Source organism: Pinus tabuliformis, chromosome 8 (genome assembly GCF_031772625.1).
Source record: "Pinus tabuliformis cultivar Carrire ecotype Pingquan chromosome 8, CPIR1, whole genome shotgun sequence".
Classification (NCBI taxonomy): domain Eukaryota; kingdom Viridiplantae; phylum Streptophyta; class Pinopsida; order Pinales; family Pinaceae; genus Pinus; species Pinus tabuliformis.
In genome coordinates, this window is record NC_142294.1 from 51,060,593 (window position 1) to 51,077,418 (window position 16,826).

Genomic DNA, 16,826 nt, shown 5'->3' on the forward strand with positions numbered 1-16,826 from the left:
AGAATATATGTACAAATTAAACCCCTCACATGTTCATGATCAGTATGAATATGATTCATTGATCATGATCAAGCACAACCATTAAATCCATCATGTGCACAAGCAAAAATTAAATCCCTCGCAAGTCCACACCGAATATGAGATCTCAATCAATATTGATCTAAGATCAATGTTTATCATCAAATCCATCAAATGGACATGTTTAATTTAATTCGAGATCATCTTCATGTTTGATATTGTTATAGATCATCAATATGCTTCAATGTCAACTATTGGATCAAGGAAATTGTGGTCACAGAATCCATTGGGAATTCAAGTTGTGACAAATGATCATGTATGTTGTAACCTAAAATGAATCTTCAACATTGAATAAAGTCAATCATGGATGTTGGATATATTAGGAAGATAAGTTGTTGTAAAACATTGCACTACTACCACTCAATATGGATTATGGATTGTTGATATACTTCTAGATCAATTGTTGGATTTGTAGGTATGGAAGTGTCATGATCTAAGGAATGGACCCCACTTGTTGGCACAACTAGTGATTGAGTGCCATGTGGATTGACATGCATGCTTAATTTGTATCCAACGAGAATTGAAGGGGATATAGGTATTCAAACTTGCCATTTTATAGGGTTAGAGACCACATAGACATTCTTTATAACTACTAATGGTTATAGAATAGAGTTATAGAGGATTCTAACTCATTGAAGGTTCTAGAAAAAAAATATATATCTATAATTTTCCAAACAATTTCCATACTTTTACATTATTAACTTGCAGAGAATTTTTTAAGGCCTAAATGACATTTCTAGGAGAAAAAATCCAACAAAATGGTGTCTACAATGAAGGGGAAAATTAGTTACCAATTTATTTCTAGAGGGCACAAATCTCTAACTAGAGCTCAAATTGGGGCACACATGTAGTCAATAGAAAACTATTTGATAATAGAACACAACCACAAAGTTAGATTCTAAATCGAGTCTCAAAAAATTAGCTGAAAAGTGTTGTAGCATAACAACAAAAAATTTGGCCAAATTGGCAAAAAAATTCATAGCCCATAACTTTCAACCTAAAAATAAAATTTGAGCGAATAAATAGTCAACAAGAGGATGTTGAGGATGAGGATATCCTTATCAACCTATGATACTAATTTGAGTAGAATATTTTCTTAGGAAATAAAAAAAGGGCCTCTAGCAGTTTACAAGAGCAGGTTCAACATTGACAGCTAAGATGCTTAGAGGCCAGAGAATAGAGACCAATAGGATACCATGTGGAGTGTTAATCTATAGGTTTGAATTTGATGTTTATATGTCCCTCTTAATGATTGATAGATGAATGGTGGGGCTAAGATAGGTCTATGCTAGTTGTTAACTTAATAAACCATACATTATAGCTAGATATAAGAATATGAAAGACAACATAAAAGATGTAGTAATGTACACATTCAAAATGATATGTATTATCAGTTGGCAAAAGAAGAATTAGAAAGTGAGCTTGCTTTCATACATAGATTTGAAAACCACAAACAAGAAATCATTTTATAGAAGCTTTGATGGCAAATTTATATGTTGATGGAGGAGAGCTATTTTTCCTAATTGGAAGAGGTTTTGGTTTTAAAATTCTAGCCAATTCTACCTTGGTTTGGAGCTGTGAAGCCCTATGTTTTCTTACATGTCCTTCATGAAATGGTCAAGGAATCTGATAAATGAGTTGCAAAATGTTGACCCCTTCCCTGACGTACTGAGGATTGCCTTCCAAAAAACTTTCCACTTCAATCTCAGACATTAATTTTTTTCTAGATAGGGAAATATATATTACATGTTTTCAAACCTATAGGGGCTTTCTCCTTTGATGGAGAGAAACTACTTCCATCCTATGGGAGGAGAGGTATATTTGGCTTGTCAATTATCCAAAGACAAGTGATGTCATGTGTGAGTTCAACTAGATCATCACATGAAACATTTAGGTGCTAGGCAAAGAGTTTGTTGCACACCCAAGGATATGTAATGTCGAATAACTTCATATTGTTCCTTGTTTGGGGATAAATCTCCCTTTAAAGCATTTCATGCATTAAACAACATACAACCCAACAACTGGCAAAACCCTTAAAGGAGGCAAGGAAGATTCCTTAATTTTTGAACTAGATCTCATCATTTTACTCCGTGATGACAATGTTTCTAAAGCTCCCTATATGCAACAAGAAAAAAAGCTTCATTCTAACCCCAAACAAAAACAACAATATGTTTGAATTGAAATAACCAAGCAAATAAATCATAAATACAAATATGAGCTAAAAAGGAAAAATGCTTATATTATCTCTAAGGAAGTGATTAATGTATAATTCTCTTAGATTAAAGAAGAAGTCATGTGTATAGTTTGACACTCATTGTATGGTGCTATTATATTAAAGAATAAGTCATCACCAATGATAAAGATGATGTTATGAATGACAAGTATCCTTTGCATTTATATATAATTTAATAACAAAGATTATGAATAGGGGCTTACTCATTTGGGGATACCATGAATGAAATTTATAAATGAACATTGATTAAGTTAGTGAGGGTTACATTCACAAACACAATAATATAAAATAATAATTATAAGGTAAAGGTGTGAAAGTTGATTTAGTTATTTTGAGATTATATAGAGTTAGTGAGGGTTACATTGAGAAACACAATAATATAAAATAATAATTATAAAGTAAAGGTGTGAAAGTTGATTTAGCTATTTTGTAATTCTATAAATTAAATTAAGGATGTGAATGTTGACTAGTTAGTTAGTTAATTAGTTAATGGGAGTTAAATTTAGAAACACATTAATTTTTATTGTGTTTTTAAATCTAATTCTCACAAACTAACTTGGTCAAAATTTACCCTTTCCCTTTATAATCAATAAGTGATTTAGTTAATTTTCACACCATCTTTTTATAATTATTGTTATATATTATTATGCCTCTAAATATAACTTTACCATTTTTTTATAATTATTATTATATATTATTATGCTTCTAAATATAACTTTAAATAACTCAATCAATATTAATTTATAAATTTTATTTATTATTGGTTAAAACCCAACACATAACCCACGCTGTATATAAATACAAAAGACACCTATCATTTGAAACATCATCTTTAAACTATTGGTGACTTGTACCATAGGGCGAGTGTTGGACTATTCAGGTGAATTTTCTTTAATACGTCTACTTTTCAGCCATATTTTCTTGCAGTTGTCTATACCTTGATTTTTTGAAAACCTTTCCGGCGGGTTTTTCCGGTGGAAATCCGACACGAATTTATTGGAATCGCAAGTTTGATAGCTAGTTTCTGCACAATGAAAGCGTCCCAGGGGTTTTCGAGGGTGCTGAATCCAAATATGCAGTTAAAAAACCATTTTAACTGCAACAAATCAAGATTTAACCTCAATTTCTTCCGCCGGATTCCGTCACCGGAATCTCCAAAAAATCGCATTATAGACAACTCCTATTTTCTTACTTGGTCGTTTCTGGTGAAAATGACACTTTTTTATTTTTTATTTTTTATTTATTTATTTTTATTTTTTCTCTGTTTGTTGCATACAGGGTGCTTCAGCAATATTGCCTTCTGGGAGTGAAAATGGAGAGATCCAGTTCCAAGATTAATAAGGAATCTTCCTCCCCTCCTTCAAGGATTTTGCCAGCTGTTGGGGCGTATGCAGCTCAATGCTGGAAATGCCTTAAATGGAGATTTATCCCAAGAAAGGAAGAATATGAAATTATTCGGCATTACGCTTCTGTGGATCCTTGGGTGTGTAACAAAGCCTCTGCGTGGCGCCCAAATGCTTCATGTGATGATCCACCTGAACTCTCACAGGATCAGAGCAATTATCTGTGGATAATTGACAAGCCAGATATACCTCGCCCTCCCACAGGCTGGGAGCGGTTGGTCTCTATCAGAGGAGAAGGGAGCTGCAGGTTTGCAGACGTGTACTACGTTGCCCCATCTGGAAAAAAGTTAAGGTCAAAGGTTGAAGTGGAGAAGTTTTTGGAAGACAATCCAAAGTACACCAGGGACGGGGTTGACATTTCACAGTTCAATTATCAGATTCCCCTGCCACTTCATGAAGGCTATGTTAGAAAACGAAGGGCCTCAGCAGCTCCGAACCGAGACAGAAGTGGCCGGAATGCTAAAACCAAAATCTCTTCAGAATAGGGACAATAGCTCTCCTCCCTCAACATATTAAATTTGTCATCAAAGCTTCAATAAAACGGTTTCTTGCTTGTGGTTTTCAGATCTGTGTATCGAAGCAAGCTGACTTGCTAATTCATCTTTTGCCAGAATTGATAGTACATAACATTTCCAATGCATATTACATTTTCCAATGCATATTACATTTCCTTATGTTATAGACTATCTGATATATTACATTTTGATGGCTACATCTGAACTCAATTCGCTCATTTGGGGAACTATGTGTCTTCCCCATTCACAATGATCTGTCTATTTCGACTGAGGCTTTTGAACTCCCATGTATAATGATCTTTATATCTCCTTAATATAATCTATATAGCTTTTTCTCTCTGGAAAAAAAATATTCTTATCTGCAGCTATAATGTGTCGTTTATTCAATGTTATCTGCCATGAAAGCAATAATGTAACTGACTCCTCGTTCTGCACCAGAAGGACAGTGAAATGAATTAAATTTTACAGATGTGTGCTCTCTATCTGATCAAGCTAAAATGCTCCAAAAGATTAGTTGTGTAGAATTTCTGGCCTGAAAATTTAAAATCATTGAGACTGTCATATAACTCTCAGAAGATCTAAGTTCTAACTATACTGTCACGAGAAAAGTTGTAAAACAGTGATTATTTATTTCTGCTGCAGGCCTTGTTTGCTCCCAGTTGTCTGAGATTACATGAGTTTTTGAATTTTGGAAATTGTATTCTCCCCCAAATTTTGGCGGATGGAGACTACTTTACTCTACCGGTCAACTATTGTTTAGCCAACTTTGATCACTCTTTTCTACCACTATTAATTTGTCTCAAGGATCTCAAAACAGCTATATTGTCCAGTGTCCACTGCCATTGCATTTCACTTACAGGATAGCGGTCATAGCCGTGGTTTTCAATAGGGACGAACGCTAGGGGAAAATTGAAATATGATGTATTTACCTTTAAGATTCATTCAAGGGTTTCATGGTCTCTTTGTTGCAGGCTAGTAATGACATAGAAATGGGTCTTTCTTTGGATATGGGTCTGTTCTTGGGTGTAGAGTCAGCCATTGGAAAAGAGTTTCGAAAAGAATTATGGAAAATAAGTATTATTGATAGAAATTTTTAATAATTATGAAATTCTAAAAATTTAAATTTTTTCATACTACTAAGTCAACAAAGCTAGTAGTAACTGAGTTGGTAAATAGATAAGGATAGATGATATATAGGTGTCATGAATGAATTTCATTAGAAGTCCATGGATTGCCAAACTTCCTTACACCTTCATTTCATTTGATATCCATCATCGTTTTCTCATGTAGTTCATTTGGATCATTGGACCCATTGAGCATACATGTACAAATTAAACCCCTTACATGTTCATGATTAGTATGAATATGAGCCATTGATCATGATCAAGCACAACTGTTGAATCTATGATGTGCACAAGTAAAAATTAAATCCCTCGGAATTCCACACCTAATATGAGATCTCGATCATTGATTTAACATCAATGTTGATCATCAAATCCATCGAATGCACATGTTTAATTTATTTCGAGATCATCTTCATGTTTAATATTGTTATGGATCATCAATATGCTTCAATTTCAACCATTGGATAAAGTCAATCATGGACATTGGATATATTAGGAAGATAAGTTGTTGTAAAACATTGCACTACTACCATGGATATGGATTATGGACTGTTGATATACTTTTAGATCAATTGTTGGATTTGTAGGTATGCAAGTGTCATGATCTAGGGAATGGACCCCACTTGTTGGCACGACTAGTGATTGAGTGCCATGTTGATTGACATGCATGTTCAATTTGTATCCAATAAGAATTGAAGGGGATATAGGTATTCAAACTTGCCATTTGATAGGGTCATAGAGCACATAGACATTTTGTATAACTACTAATAATTATAGAATAGAATTACAAAGGATTCTAATTCATTCAAGGTTCTAGAACATTAGAAAAAATCTACAATTCTCCAAATTTTTGTCATACTTTTACGTTATTAACTTGCAGAGAATCTTTTAGGGTTTAAATGACATTTCTAGAAGAAAAATGCCAACAAAATATAACATCTCCAAAACATAATAAGTATGAGAGAGTTATGTGTGAAATAATTAATGGGAAAAATAGCTACAAATTTATTTCATAAGTATAAGAGAGTTATGTGTGAAATAATTAACGGGAAAAAATAGTTACCAATTTATTTCTAGAGGGCACATCTGTCTAACTAGAGCTCAGATTGGGGCACTTAAGTAGTCAATGGAAAGCTATTGGATGATAGAAAAAGGCCACAAAGTTAGATTCTAAATATGGGTAGATAAAGTCTCAAAAAATTAGTTGAAAAGTGTTGTAGCATAACAACAAAAAATTGGACCAAATTGGCGAAAAAAATCATAGCCCATAACTTTCAACCTAAAAATCAAATTTGAGTGAATAAATAGTCAACAAAAAATATTGAGGATGAGGATATCCTTATCAACCTATGATACTAATTTGAGTAGAATATTTTCTTAGGAAATAATAAAAGGGCCTCTAGCAATTTACAAAAGCAGGTTCAACATTGACAACTAAGATGCTCAGAGGCCAGAGAATAGAGACCAATAGGATACCATGAGGAGTGTTAATCTACAAGTTTGAATTTGATGTTTATATGTCCCTCTTAATGATTGATAGATGAAGTGTGGGGTTAAGATAGGTCTATCCTAGTTGTTAACTTAATAAACCACACATTATAGCTACATATAAGAATATGGAAGACAACATAGAATATGTAGCAATGTACACATTCAAAATGATATGTATTATCAATTGGAAAAAGCTGAATTAGTAAGAGAGCTTTCTTTCAAACATAGATTTGAAAACCACAAGCAAGAAATCATTTTATAGAAGCTCTGATGACAAATGTATATGTTGATGGAGGAAAGCTATTTTTCCAAATTGGAAGAGATTTTGGTTTTAACATTCTAGCTAATTCTACCTTTGGTTCAAAGTTGTGAAGCCCGATGTTTTCTAACATACCCTTCATGAAGTGGCCAAGGAATTTGATAAATGAAGTGCAAAATGTTGACCCCTTCCTTAGCATATTGAGGATTGTCTTCCAAAAAATTTTCCACTTCAATCTTGAACCTTAATTTTTTTTAGATAGGGAAATATAGTACATGTTTGCAAATTGTCTTCCAAAGAATTTTCCACTTCAATCTTGAACCTTAATTTTTTTTAGATAGGGAAATATAGTACATGTTTGCAAACATACAGGGGCTTTCTCCTTTGAGGGAGCAACTACTTCCATCCTATCGGAGGAGAGGTATATTTGGCTTGTCAATTATCCAAAGACGACTAATGTCCTATGAGACTTCAGGTAGATCATCAAATGAAACATTTAGGTGCTAGGCAAAGACTTTGTTACACACCCAAGGATATGTGATGTCGAATAACTTCATATTGTTCCTTGTTTGGGGATGAATCTCCCTTTAAAGCATTTCATGCATTAAACAACATACACCCCAGCGACAGGTAAAACCCTTGAAGAAAGTGAGGAAGATTCCTTAATTTTTAAACTAGATCTCAACATTCTACTCTAATGACAATGTTACTAAAACTCCCTATATACAACCAGAAAAAAAGACTTTCATTTTAACCTGAACAAAAATAACAATATGTTTGAACTTATATATTTAAGTAAAAAATTATAAATACAAATATACATTAAGAAGGAAATGGCCAAGAAAAGAAATTGTAATTGCAAATATGTGCCGAAAAAGAAAAGTGCTTGTATTACCTTTGAAAGTGAGATTAATGTATAGTGCTCTTAGATTAAAGAAAAGCCACCTGTATGGTGCTAGTATATTCCGGTGAATTTTCTTTAATCTGAGAACGGTAATCCTCCTGCAAACCCTTTTCCTTTTCAGCCCATATTTTCATTTACAATTTTTTTCACTTGCTCATTTCCTTGGCTGATGGAGACTACTTTACTTTACCGGTAGATAACTTGCCCCTTACATTGTTTAGCCAACTTTGATCACCCTTTTCTACCACTATTAATTTGTCTCAAGGATCTCAAAGCAGTCAAAGGCCTCAAAACAGCTATATTGTGCAATGTCCACTGCCATTGCATTTCACTACAGGATAGCTGTCATAGCCGTGGTTTTCAAGAGGGACGAAAGCCAGAAATGGGGAAAATGGAAATATGCAGTACCTACCTCTGAGATTCATTCAAGGGTTTCATGATCTCTTTGTTGCAGCCTAGAAATGACATAGAAATGGGTCTGTTCTTTGGATAAATCAATCCGTTAATTGATGTGACATTGACCACAATTGAGGGTGGTTTTGAAACAAATAGTCGTGCAGTGCAATCAGAGAAACTGGGATTCTGGAGATACGAATAATTTCGCCAATTTTGCTGCCATACTCATCTCATTGTTCAGTACATGCCATATAAGAGAATTTTCCAGGTGACCTTGTACAAAGCCTCGCTGGATGAATTCCCAAGCCTCAGCATTCTCTTTATTGCTGCAATGCTACTGACAGAATACCCATTTCACAGTTCAGTGCATACCATATAAGAGCTTTTTCCAGTAGGCTTTGGACAAAGTTTTACTGGGTCATCATTATAGGCAAATGTATCATTCTAGTCAACTCAGCGCTGCAATGCTACTGACAAAATACACATTTTATTGCTCATTGCTCGTGAAGCTCACTGGTTGACTGGAGTAAGTAATCACTGCTATTTTGCTGCTTGGATTTAGGAGACAGTAAGTAGTAAATAGCAGTCAAATTAAAAGAGGTTACAATTTGGCCTAAAAAAATAATAGAAATTTTGGTAAGATTCTAATTGAATTTTTTGAAAAAAAATTCAGGACTTTGGGTGTTTCAGGGTTTTTGATGGTGCTAAATTTATTTCTACTATCAAAAAAATCAATTCAAACTCTCTCAAAACAAAATTGGTTTTAAACACTCTCACAGTCAGATTTTTAGAACATTTTCTAACCGAACAAAAAATTTACCACTAAATCTCCATAAACAACGCTGTAAGAGGTAATCCCTCTATGTCAGTGAGATGTTTATGGATTTGGTTGGTTATGGATTTGGTTGAGTGTAAGAAATAAACATATGTTCACTGGAGTCCTTAAAAGTACAGAAATACTTCTTTCCGATAGTCTTTAAATCTAAGGAATAAATTTGATAACAACATTTTCTAAAACCATGTCTAAATCCAGTAAAATCCATTAGTTATGGACATATCTAAATCTAGGGAACAAGTTTGATAACAACAGTTTTAAAAACACCGAAACACTACTTTCTAATTTCATAAAATGGTGAACTTTTAAAGATACTGTAGTTTCAAACGTTATCAGGGAAATAAACAACTTATCTTATTTTTGCTTCTCATGCCTCCGACTGGGCTTCCTTTCTTCATTTCTGTGACCTTTGCTTTTATCTGTAGTGCTCCATCTGGATTATCCGGATTGCATCACTAAAGTTAAAAATATAATTATTATAAAAAAAAAATACACCACAATTAAAAGTAATAAAATAAGAATAAAAAGTAATAGGGAACCAATAATATGAGTAAAAAATGAAAGTGTTAAAATAAATAAATATATATTTTAAAAGTGAGAAAATTTATTATAATTTAGTTGTTGCTATTCATATTGGTTGCTATTCATACACGTTGATTCATCACCATGAGAAAGGTTGTGGTAGAATGATGTCCATTGAATAGATATGAGCTATATTCATGACACATCTAGTGGATTTCTTGAATGCAAATAAGGTTGGAAGGTTGGATTAAGGTATGTATCAACAAAGCTAGAGATGTAGCGGGAGAGTTGTCGTATGGATGAGAAAACTGAAATGGAGTCAATGATTTGAAGTTTAGCATGCAACCAGACCACACTCATGACACATCTAGTGGATTTGTTGAATGAAAATAAGGTTGAAAGGTTGGGTTAAGGTATGTATCAACAAAGCTAGAGATGTAGCCAAAGAGTTATCATATGGATGAGAAAACTGAGCCGGAGTCAATGGTTTCACCTAGACCAATTCACATGGAGTCTTCTTTAAATAGGCTACATTATAAATGAATACCATGGACAAAACCATGGCTTCTCATAAACCTAGAGCTCTAAAATGGCTAGTGACTTGACCAAGTCAAGGCTGCATTATAGATGAATACCATGGATAAACCATGGGTTCTCATAAACCTAGAGCTCCAAAATGGCTAGTGACTTGACCGAGTCAAATTTACCCGAGCAATTCTAACAGATAAAGATTAATATTAAAATTAACGAACATATTTGTAAGGCCTTAAAATCACTAAATATAGAAAATTGGTGGTCTAAAAACACCTTTGTTGGGATCCCATTAGTCACTGGGACCAATTCACATGGAGTCTTTCCGCCTTTAAATACACTACATTATAAATGAATATCATGGACAAAACCATGGGTTCTCGTAAACCTGGAGCTCCAAAATGGTTAGTGACTTGACCGAGTCAAATTTACTCAAACAACTTTAACAGATAAATAATAATACACTACATTATAAATGAATACCATGGACAAAACCATGGGTTCTCATAAACCTGGAGCTACATTATAAATGAATACCATGGACAAAACCATGGGTTCTCATAAACCTGGAGCTACATTATAAATGAATACCATGGACAAAACCATGGGTTCTCATAAACCTGGAGCTACATTATAAATGAATACCATGGACAAAACCATGGGTTCTCATAAACCTGGAGCTCCAAAATGGGTAGTGACTTGACTGAGTCAAATTTACCCGAACAAATCTAACAGATAAAGATTAATATTAAAATTAACAAACATATTTGTAAGGCCTTAAAATCGCTAAATATAGAAAATTGGTGGTGTCTAAAAACACCTTTGTTGGGATCCCATTAGTCACCGGGACCAATTCACATGGAGTCTTTGCGCATTTAAATACGCTACATTATAAATGAATATCATGGACAAAACCATGGGTTCTCATAACCCTGGAGCTCCAAAATTGCTAGTGACTTGACGGAGTCAAATTTACCCAAACAACTTTAACAGATAAAGAATAATGCGCTACATTATAAATGAATACCATGGACAAAACCATGGGTTCTCACAAACCTGGAGCTCTAAAATGGGTAGTGACTTGACCGAGTCAAATTTACCAAAACAACTTTAACAGATAAATAATAATATTAAGCCATGAGCCGTTGCGAAATTTGAATTATAGATTTAATGAGATGAAGCTTGTGAAATGAGTTATGGTTTTTGAACATGTGGTATTAATAAGGCATGGTGTTGGCCCATGGTATTGTAACAAAGCCTATTTACAAGTTAATAATATATATGGTAAAATGGAGTGAATATAAATGGTTAAAATCTTGTTATAGGAAAGTATATTGTAATTATTAAGCTTTTAAGTGTTTATATTATTTTACACTACATCATCTCCCTCATATCTTTTTTCTTTTAGATTTAATTTTTAAAATTGTTATAAATTAAATTAAAGTAAAATATTTAAAAAATGTTGGTATACAATCTTTCTTAATTAATTAATTAAATTAATCAGTCAGCCGACTTCTCATCAAATTAATTGTTTTTCAATTATTGAGAGCCGACCTTCATCTTTTCTCTCAAGCATTCAAGTTGTCCTGATGATGGATCCCGGTTGGGATTTGAAACATTGGCAGAAAATGGTTCTTACTGTGGATTCTCCGTTGACTAAGTCAAAAATCTTTCTTACATTACACACCTACAGATCTCCCCCCTACAAAACTCTTTCACTCAAAGAGTTTTGCATCTCAAGATATTCCATCCTTCTCTAAGCTTCTTAGATCCAAATTAAGATGGATTTAGGTTGACTTTATTATTAATTATAATTATAATTTTTAATTTTATGTTATTTTACTTTATGTCAAAATGTTTGTGGGACATTATATATTTTGGATCAACCACATGCATATTTTTTAAATTCAAAAAATGTTATAAAATAAATTAAAATAAAATATTTTGATTTTGAAATGAACTATAATTTTTTAATCATGTGGTATTGAGAAGTCAAGATATTGGCCAATGGAAGCCTAACAAAGCCTATTTACAAGCTAATAATATCCATGGTAAAATAAGGTGAATATACATGGTTAAGAATGTTGTTATATTGTAAGTATTAAGTTTTTATGTGCTTATTAATTGAAGTTAAATATAGTTGCGAAATTATTATTTTACAACACTCCATTTCCCCATACCTTTTTGCTTTGAGAGTCTACACATCCCTTACATACTGGGTCCTTTTTGCTTTCAGAGTCTACACATCTCCCCCGTATTGGGTTGTAGAATGCCTCGACGCAATTATTCTATTTTATGTAGTTCTTTAATTTATGTTGATTTGTGGACTCAAATAGTGCGCATTAAAATGGTTCATTATTTTATCATGGGAAAATTTAAGGATTAAATTTCTCCCACGGGTTAATTTTCCATATCCTCTCCTTTAAAAAAGATTCACTAATTTTTATTTTTTTAATTTTATTCGCTCAAATTCAATAAGATAAACTTATTTTACCTTAAATAACATCAAAATTTTATAAAAATTATATAAAATCCTTAAAAAATTAAATATTTTTACAAAAATGTTATAAAATCATTTATAATTTGTATATTAAAAACTATTAAAATTTGTCAAGATTTTTACATTTGAAATATATATTTTTATCCTTAAAATACTCCATTGTTTCACTCTATATAACATTGATTGGTTGTATTAGGCATTGAAATGAACACTAAGAAATAGGATTAATTTATACCTTATTTAACAAATAAACAATGTTCACGATTTGTACCTTAGGTTATTACTTACTCTATAATTTTTAAACTATATAAAAATATCTCACTAACTATCTATCTATCTATATATATATTCCATTTTATTACTCTATAATTATTAAACTATATAAAAATATCTATATATATATTCCATTTTATTAGGCATTGTCTCATTTTTTATTTTTTTATTCATGTAAAGCTATATACATCATACTTTTATGTAATTTTAGGGTTTTGTTTTATTGTTTATAACACTTTTGTCATTATTACTTTAAGCGATCCATTTAACATTGTTATTTTAAGGTTTTTTAATTTTTTATGCAAAATATTACATGCTTTGTGTGTGAACACCATATGAAGATTTGAATTCATTGAAGTCATGAAGAAAACACAATAGGGCCTCCACTTACCTTTGATATGGACACATTCTGTATTTTAGTTGGAATGCATGAAATATTACAAGGTTGTGTTAATTGGTACCAATGTTAGCACCATTACTTAATTACACATTTTGGAATGACAAGACCATACCTTAAAGTTGAGTAATATTTAATATTATGTGAAGTCAAACATAATATCACACACTATTATGTAGCAATATTTGACGTGTTAAAGGCATATGATAAAAAATACTTAGATGTGCATGACAAACTAGAATGGGAGAATGCAATCATTGGGGAATTTGGTTCTTTATTGAAGAATCATACTTGGGGAATTGGTACTTTACCCAAAATGGAAGAATGTAGTGAAATGCAAATGGATCTATAATACATAGATATGATTCAATTAATGCTATTTTTTTATATTTATTTATTTATTATATTATGCAAGCTTTATATGCCTACTTTGTGAAGAGAGATGAGGATTTCAATGTATTGAAGTCATGATGGAAGAACAACAAGATCTTCTACTCGCCTTCATAGTGGACATATTGTGCATCCTAATTGAAATGCATGAATATTACAAGGTCATGTTAATTGATATGAGCATTATCACCATTGCTTAATCGTCTTTTTTGTAATGACAAGACCATATCTATAACAGTGCCCCTTGGTTGATCCTTGTGTATATTGTACATCTTATGATTAGGTCGGTGAGTCGAAATTTTGTTGAGCTTGCATCCCCATGTATATATGTGTTTAAGGACAACATGCTTATCTATATTCATTTTGAGGCCAAAGTGCTTGTGTAGTTTTAAGTCAGAGATCTTATGTGTGGAAAGGATGGTGTTAACATTGGAAAATCACACACACATTTGTACAATTCTGATGGCACCCAAAGTCGTCCAGCAAAACATACACATGAATATTTTCCAGCTGAAGACATCATGAAGATTTAAAAACGTAAATTCTCCAAAGGTCTCATTTGTAAAATTAAGCTGCATGACCTATCTAGAGGCCAAAATTGACAATTGTGTGGCTTTTCCTTCGATAGACGCACGATCGAAGAAAAATATGACTCAATGATTCAGGACCACTTCACACACTTGGAAGATGATATTCTCTAACATGTTCCAGTCAAGGACAACCGAATTCGAGTCACCCTAGAGATATGCAACCCCCAAGGGATCCTCTTGTCCTACTCATGGGTCATTTTCTCATTAATGGATCAAGAGAGGGAAGAGGGATTCAAAATTCTATATAAACAGGCCATTAGAGGACCAAAGACAAGGCAATGTTATGCTAGAATTTCTTTTCTCAAACAATCTTGCATTCCATTGTTGAAGAAGAAGTAGAGCATTATTGTGTTGGCAAAATTGTTTCTCAACAATCCAACACTCTAGTGTGGAGAGGATTTCACCATTGAGAGAGCCTTGATACTTCTTTGAGAGAGAGGAGAAGCTTGCAAAGAGAGTGAAGAAAGGAACCTCCTTGTTGAGGATTTTTGAGCACCATTTCTCAAAGAATTCTCTCCAAGTGTTTAGTATTCATCTATTGTATTCATCTTCTACTTTCAGCAGTCAATAAAGGGAGCCCTTTTCCATTATATTATTGACTTGTTTGCTTCATCAAGCATTATTTATGTGTTTTGTTTTTAGTTTTTAGTTTTTGTTATGTATGCATTGTTCTCACCATTTGTAATGCTTTGTTTCTCATGTTTGTCCACTAACAACAACCAATTTGATATGTTATTTCTTTGCAGGGAACAACCAACTGCTAAGAAGGTGTCTTTTGGTATCCCATTGCTACAAAAACATCTACACAAATTTGGTGAATCCTCTGGTCTTTTTTACTCTAACAGTTGTTTTCATGACCTCCTCTCTGCATTATCATTGTTTGGTGCGTTCAACATCTCTCTCGAAATTTCACAGGACCTTTTGGACCTGTTCTTGGCCAAAAAGCTTGACTATTCAAACTTTTTTGTCTTCCTTATGACTTTTGTTCAGAAAGATGCGCATGCGCATTTGTGCACAGGAAAACTCGTGCGATTTATAGAGAGCACAAAAAACTATTGTAATTTTCCTTTCCTGGGTGATTGACAACCTTTTGTGAATTGGCTTCATCTCTAAAATTATTTATTTATTATTTTTTTTTCTCGTTAAAGCTCTACTATTCTATTATATTATGTACAGTGAAACATTACATTCAGAAAGACATATTGCCCAAGGCCAACTGTGGCGCTGTGGGCAGCAGTTTACGACTCAGAGTTAGCCCTCGCAGGGGCGGCTTTACCAAACTTAATCTCTTCCAGCCCATGACAAAATTCAAAACTATAATCAGACCTTGCAACAGCAACCCACGCAGGGGCTTCGAAACAAAAACAGAGATTTTCCCTCGCAGGGGAGACAGAGGACCAGCGACAGCATGATTTCGGATCCTGCTAGCAGGACTATAGCCTACATTGACATATATAAAAACTAGAAAGACCCAAACAGAACAACTTGGCTTATACCCGACGCAGACTGAAATAGAAAACTTATACCGGACCTGAGCAAAAGAGGAGGGTGACGGAGCTTGCCGAGGGATGCTATTCCTCAGGCTTCTCCTCGAGGATTCGACACCACCCATAGCCTTCCGGATGACCTTCCCATTCTTCCACTTCGGCCTTTTTGGAGGTTGACGCCTCATTCTCGTGTGGTTGGGTGGTGATCTGCCCAGGAACTCCCGCTGGTTCTTCCTCAATAATTTCCAGTTGGTCATCAGGGAGCTCTTCCTTGCTGTCTGAACCTCCCTCCTCATCCTGTGAGTCCTCAATGAATAGGACGGAGATATGAGCATTGATACGGGCATTCTTCCTCGAGCTGCCAAGAGTGAAAATGGCAATTCCAAACGCTGGTAAAGCGGGCGGCTCAGCACTGGGACTGCCCGAATCCATGAATTGATTAACCTGTATGGGAGTGGCCCCTGATCTTCTATAACAATAACAACAGCAGCAGTGGTGGTGGGATTCTACCGCAGGGTTGCGTGAAGAGCCTCCACGAGCAGAGCCTCGCCTACTGAGCAGCCTTTGCCTTGGTTTGACCATATTTGCCGTGAAACTGGTGGCTTGGAGCAGAGCGTCAGAGGGAGATTTAACCAGCTTGAATCGCCCTCCCTCACAGTTGAAACCCCTCTCAGCCGAACCGGGATGAAGTTCAATAGCGTGTAAATAACACTCAACCTGGAATTCACACTTGAAGTGTTCCTTGGCTTCGTGATGGCTGTCTGCAACAGCAGGAGCTGAAGCTTGAAGGCGAGGAATGCCCTCAGGAAGAATGCCCTCAAGAGCCTGCACCACACTGACCTTACCTTGCGAATGGGCTTGCAGTACTCCTTTGCCCATCTTAATCCACTCAACATTC